Raw genomic sequence first — 6,892 nt, forward strand, 5'->3', positions numbered from 1 at the left:
GTTGCTTCCTCATATTTCAAATTATTGATTTGATTCTCAGGATCCTCTACTCTATATACTATTTTTTATTTCAGTCAGTGTATGCTTAATTTCTGACTGGTCCTTTCCATTTTTTTGGCATTCTCACTAAGTTCCTCGGAGGTCTCACTAAGTTCCTTAGAGTTTTCTAGCAGATTCTTGAGTAACCTTATAACTGTGGTTTTGAACTCTATATCCTGTAGTTTGCTTTCTTCTACTTCTTTCATTTGTGACATGTTTCTTTGTCTCCTCATCATGGCTGCTTCCCTGTATCTGTTTCTGTATTGGGTAGAGCTGCTATGTCTCCTTGAGTCAGTAGAGTGGCCCTAGTAGGTGTCCTATAGAGCCCAGTGGCTCAGCCTCCCCAGTCACCTGAGCTGGGCCCTCTAGGTGTACCCCTTTTGTTGGCTGTGAGCACAGTCTTGTTGTAGTTGAGACTTGATTGCTGTTGGTATCACTGGGAGGAATTGACCTTTAGGACAATCGGATATGAGAACCAACTGTGTCTACAATGGAAGAGCTGCTATGAAAGAGACACCCTTATGGGACAGGACTTTCTTCAGTGGGACTTTGGTGGGTGCTCACTAATTCTGTCCCATGAGTGTGTCTCTTATGGATGTGTAGAGTTGTAATCTGGTATGGTCTGACACTGACCACTTTGTACACTGGCCCTTGGGTCTCCAGGGAAGTGCAAAGTCAGCCACTGCCTGGGGTCACCCAGCAGGAGCTACAGAGAGATCTGATGATTTCTCCTCTTTGTACTGGGTTTGGAAGTACCCAGATGAAGCCCAGCTATGAAGCAAGGCAGGCTGGTGCTGGTGCCAGGTCTTGGGCCTTTTGTTGATAGGTTTGGGGCTCCCCAACCCAGCTGCAGTTAGTTTGATTTTAGCCTGAGCAAGGACTGCACTATATACCAGTATTCACTGAAGAGATAGAAACTGACTGAACTGTATTTAAATAATATATATTGTCATTTCCTTTAAGTAAAAGAAACTCATCACATGCCTGTGTTTGTTCATGGAATAATTGCAAAATACTTCTTAGGAACATAAAGAGCATAAAGACAATAAATCAATAACTACCATGATAATAAAGCTAGATAATTTGGGTAAGCCTATTCATTAAGTAAAAACTATTGAAATATAAATAAAATATGGAGATCAGTTGATAATAATGTGTCAGTATTTGCTCATTAATTGTGACAAATATACCAGAGTAATATAAGATGTCAACAAAAGGAGAAATGGAGTTAGGTATGTAAAAACTCTATATACTATCTTTGCAACTTTTCTGTAAATTTAAAATTACTCTAAAAATGTTTTTAATTATTTAAATTTTAAAATGATGGTCTTTTTGTTCTCTATTGCATTCAATTCTGCTATAATTTTTATTATTTCATTTCTTCTGCTGCTTTTGTTCTTCTTTTTCTAGTTCTTTAATATGTAATGTTATAGTGTTTATTTGGGGGTTTTTTTGTTTCTTGAGATAGGCCTGAAATAATATAAACTTCCCTCTTATTACTGCTTTGCATACCAAAAGTTTTTATATGCTGTATTGTCATGCTCACTTGTCTCTACATATTTTGACCTCATCTTTTATTTCTTCTTTGACACAGCCATTTTTTAATAGCATGTTGCTTAATCTCTACATATTTATGGGGGATTTTTTCTTCCTTTTTGCAGTTGATTTCTAATTTTAAAGCCTTTTGGTTGGAAAATATTCTTGGTATGATTTCAATCTCATTAAAATTTTGGGGGCTAGTTTTGTGTAGCAACAAAGCAAAAAATAAATAAATGGGACTATATCAAACTAAAAAGTTCTGCATAGTAAAGGAAACTGACAAGAAAACAAAAAGGCAACCAACCGAATGGGAAAAGATATTTGCAAACAACAGCTCCAACAAGAGATTAATATCCAAAATATATAAAGAACTCATACAACTCAACACCAAACAAACAAACAATCCAAATAAAATAAAATAAAAAAATGGGTGTAGGACCTGAGCAGATACTTATCCCAAGAACACAGAACATTTAATTTTAAAAAAGAACTTATAAATGTGACTTTTTACATAATTTTGTGGAAGCATATACTATCATCTAACAGGAAATGTCTTGTTTGGGGGCTGATTTTAATATGGATGGGGGAGTTAGGGCTTTTACTGTCACATGGCAGGGGCTGGAGTCAAAAGCTCTAGTTCATCATTTTGTCCAGTGGTTCTCTAAGATCAAACAATTGTGCAGTCTTCTTTCAGTCTCTATTTCCCTTTTAATGTCACAGAACAATTAGCAATAATAACATAAGCAGTCAATATTTATTGAGTTCTGACCATATGCAATCACGCTTATTAGAGTTTAACAATTATTATTTTGTTTAGTTTTGCTGAGAATCCTGTGAAGCAGATACTATTGTTCATTTTACAGTCAAAGGGGTGCTGAGAGTTTAAGTCACTTGCTTTCTGGGAAGTGATGGAATTGGATCATGATGAGGTTACTTGACTCCAGAATTCATGCTTTTGACCTCTCTGCTCTACTCCCGTCATCTGGGCCCACACATTGTCTTAGAATGCTATTTACCTTACTCTTGTGAATACTGAGAGATCTTTAATTAGATATTCAGTGGTCTATTGATGCATGGGGGAACACCCAAATGAAAAGATGTCTCCCACATTTCCAGGAATATAAAAGACACTCAGCAAACAGTTGTTAGATTAACAAATGGATAACAAATTAAAATGAATATTAAAACATCCAAAAGATCACTATGAGTTATCTATTAGAGGAACATCTCCCAGGAAATGTTTTTTTTTCTAAATTAGGGGTAAATGTGATGGCATGCTGATTTCTTTCCAATAATAGTTCCTAGTTTCTAAGAATTTTAAAGAGAAAAACTTCTCCTCCTAAAAATCCCCAATAAATTGTTCCTTATAAAACTATATTAAAGGGTAATTGGTAAATAACTATTTAATAAATAGTTAGGTCATTTTCATATAATTTTGCACAATTTACTCAAAGTTGGGCAAGAGAGTGGTATAGTGGTTCTAAGTATTGCTGTATTGGACTACTAACCCAACACAACAACAATAACAAATAAAACACTACTTTTCCTTATTCTTATTGGCCTCTTTACTATTATTTCCCTCACTATTATTGGCTCATTGAAGCTAGGCTGTAAATGTTCATTCTTAATTCCCACGTGCTCTGAAAATATGAAGTCAATAATCCTCCCATGATGACATAAAGCAGGCTTGTCTCTGTCTCCTTTTAGTTATTTCAGTAGCCCACGGACCACAGGAGCTGGAAAGAAGGGGAAGACCCACCCCAAGTATCTGTGGGACTCAGAGCAAGAATATAAATGGAACCCAGGTACATATATCTAAAAACTATAAATCAAAGTAATAAACTTTAAATGTCCTGTCTCTAACAAAGCCTGAAAACATACTGAGAGAATAGTGTTCTCATACTCTTGTAATTACTGGAAATCCAGTTTCAAATTTAAAACCTTTAGACTCCTTGAAATACTTATACAACAGGCATGGCAGTGTGGGAAGAGCAAGCGTTGGTTCTCAGTCCCCAGCCCGCCTCTTCTCCTGGTTCCAAATCCCAACACAAGAAGTCCCCATGTATGAATGTGGACTCTGCATCCCAGATGGCTCTACCCACACACTTAACATACAGTGCCCCTCAGCTACAGGTGCACACACATCAGTATGATCCAACCTCAGGAGGACAGGCCCAAGGAAGAGACTCAGGCAGATCCTGGAAGTGAGCTTATGTTATATTGAAATTCGGAGAGACACCACAACCAGAGGGTCGAATTTTGGAGTTTTTATTTCAAAGCCGACGCAATGGGACTGCGAAGGGCTATTGCCACTCCAAACCTCGCGCTCCTGAAATGAAGTTAGGGGTAAGCTTATAAAGGCAAAAAGAGGGGAAAAAAAACTCTAGGATTGGTGCCATGAGACCTTATCTTAAGGCCTGGCCTGGCGCCAGCCCTGACAACTCCGTCTGGGAGTATTATAGTTTATGGGCTTTCCAATATGGTAACAATGTTTAACCAAACAAGTCCTGCAAGATAGATGATTCAAGAGGGAACAGTGACCAGACCATAGACTGATAAGAATGTACACCAGATTTCCATCACAAGCTCAGATTTCCAATTCCCCTTTCCCCCCGCTTTTATTTTCCCATTATTCAAGCAAATATATCTACAGAAGCTAGAAATAGCATAGTTACTTATCTGGTTTAGTTATATCCTGGAATTAACAGGTCAATGGACCATCTGTGCCTGAAAGACAGTCCTAATAAAATTTATGGGAATAAAATGGAATGCCTATGGTTCAGATAGAGGGCAAGGGGACAGAATGGAGTCAGTTCTTTCAAGGTCCATTCTTCACTCAGAGCATTTGAGCAGGGAACTCTATAGATAATATCAGTCATGTACAGTCTAAAGAACAGACATTTTATCAGCTTATTAATTAAGAGAATTAATGTAGAAAGTTGATCAAAATAAGTATTGGAGGATTGAAAATGCCAAAGGGAATATACAAAGTTCTTGTTTTTCTGAATATTAAGCTACCAGTCCCAGGTATCAACAAGACATTTAAAATCATTCCCTAAGAACTTAAGTTTTGCTATGAAAGACGGACATTAGGGAAAGGAGGTTTTACAGTCAGCTGATACAACAAGAAAGCCTGTTCCTGCAATGTGCCTGGCTGGCTCACAGCATCACTTAAGCCTTCCTGTCAGCCCATGTGCTCCTTTCTTGCTGGAGGCTAAAGCAAACAGTAGTTAGTATATTAATGCAAAAAGACCCATTGGAAGGCCAATGGACTTTGATACTCAGCAGAGCTGAAAATCAGCATAATACTGCCCTGCTGTGGGTTCAATGGCTCAAGGCAATTTCCTAACCTGATAGTCCTTATGCTGTTTACCAAACTTTACCTTTGATGTTCCTGTATGCATTGCTAATGGGAAAATATGTATTCAAGTAAATAAAAAGCAGACCAGGCCAGAAGTCCAGGTGCCTCTTCAAGAAAGAGGTCTCCACCTGTCCCTCCCCTCCCCCCATTGATAGTGATCTTACTGGTCTTTCAAAGCACATTTCCTTGCACCTGGAGACCATGACAGCACAATTACTCTAAATGGCCTCAGTGGCTCCAGATAATGTGTCTCCATTGACTCAGTTGTCCCAAGACCCGAAACTATAATTAATCTTTGTAAGATAACTAACTTGCTCAGTCTAAACTTCTGTAACAAACTGCTTTTTGCAAACCAGGTTCCTCATTCCAAACCTTGAGATGTAATCAATACCTTTGTGATATTTGCCTATATAAGTCTGATGTTTCTGCCAAGGGGGCACTACGAGATTGGGAGAACAATTGCCCCCTCATAGTCCTGGTTTTGAAATAAATGTGGCTCCTTAATTTGACTTCTTGCGGCGTTTGTGTGATTCGTGGGGTACAATAAACACTTGTATAGCATTTTCATTTGTGTGTCAGCCCCTCCCGCAGATCCTGAACCCACTGCGCAGGTAGCGGCACTTTCTGTCTGGCAGCTTCCTCCTGTGTGCTCTTCTGGATGCTAACTGTGGGCAATGGATCTCTGTGGAAATGCTGTGAAGTGAACGAGAAAGAGGAGAGTGTGATCCATACCAGGGATGCCACTCTCACCCTCACTCATTCTCTAAAGAAATCATCCAAGTGGTAGCCTTGTTCCTGGTCTGTGAAGAGATCTTCTGTAGCAATACATACATACACATATGCATACAGATATATACATGGTTTCTTAAACATAAAGTTGCTAACTTCCAGCACAAAAATGAAAGTCCACTCCTTATTTCAATGTAAAGAAAGCTCTTATGTGTTGAAGGGTATTACAAATTACATAGTAAAATCCTAGTATTAGGTGGAATTTTAAGAATATTTTTTCTAAGGTATGTTTTTCAGCTAAGCAATCAGAAAAGTCTCTCCATAGCAATTGATTAGGAAATAAAGCAAATATAAAAATACTTCTAAAAGTGCATCATTATATTATTATTTAGTAAATAAATACCTTTCACTAGCCATAAAGTTGCAAAGAGCCTTATATCAGAAATAGATAACCTTAAATATAAATGTTTAAGGGAAAGTTTTTAGGGACATCCTAGTTCTGGAGCTTCTATACAGATATAGTCAAAATTAAGTGATAAGTCCATGTACTTGGGATAAATACTCTTTCTATGGAGAAAAAAAATTAGCTTAATCTTAACCATATAGTTACTACCTTTCCTGGTTGACTACACTTTTTCTAAATGATCCTGGGCAAGACACTTAACAAATCTAAGTTCACTTATAAAAATGAAGTTGAATAATATTATCTACTCCTGAAAGCACTTTTGGAGACTGAGAGGTAATAACTATGATAACCTCAAGGGCAGGGACAACTCTTTTTTTTCTTTAGAGTTTGTAACTCTTAAACATTATAATCAGTTAAAGAGTCAGGTTATCAACTTTCCCTCACCATAATTCCACTCGAAGAAACACTTGAGATGAAATGGGGTGCCTCTTTTAGAGCAGAATACTAAAAAGCTGCCATCAACCAATACTCTCAGACTCCCTTTTTCATACATAAACTTTGTGAGTTGTTCAGCTGCATTTCTAAAACTTGGCACAATACAGGACACAATTCCTGGGTGAACATTCCTGTACAGGGAGTTAGCGATGTTTTCAGGCTTCGTTAGAGACAAGACAAAAGGGAGTCACACTGCTTCTGAAAAGACTCTGATGAGACATCAGAAGGAACTTCCTGACACCAAACCCTGGATTCTTAGACCCTGGAGAGCAGGACACCAAAGGTGATATGATATCTTCTTTCACTTGAATAGAGTTTAAAAG

Source organism: Myotis davidii, unplaced genomic scaffold (assembly GCF_000327345.1).
Source record: "Myotis davidii unplaced genomic scaffold, ASM32734v1 scaffold594, whole genome shotgun sequence".
Taxonomy (NCBI): Eukaryota; Metazoa; Chordata; class Mammalia; order Chiroptera; family Vespertilionidae; genus Myotis; species Myotis davidii.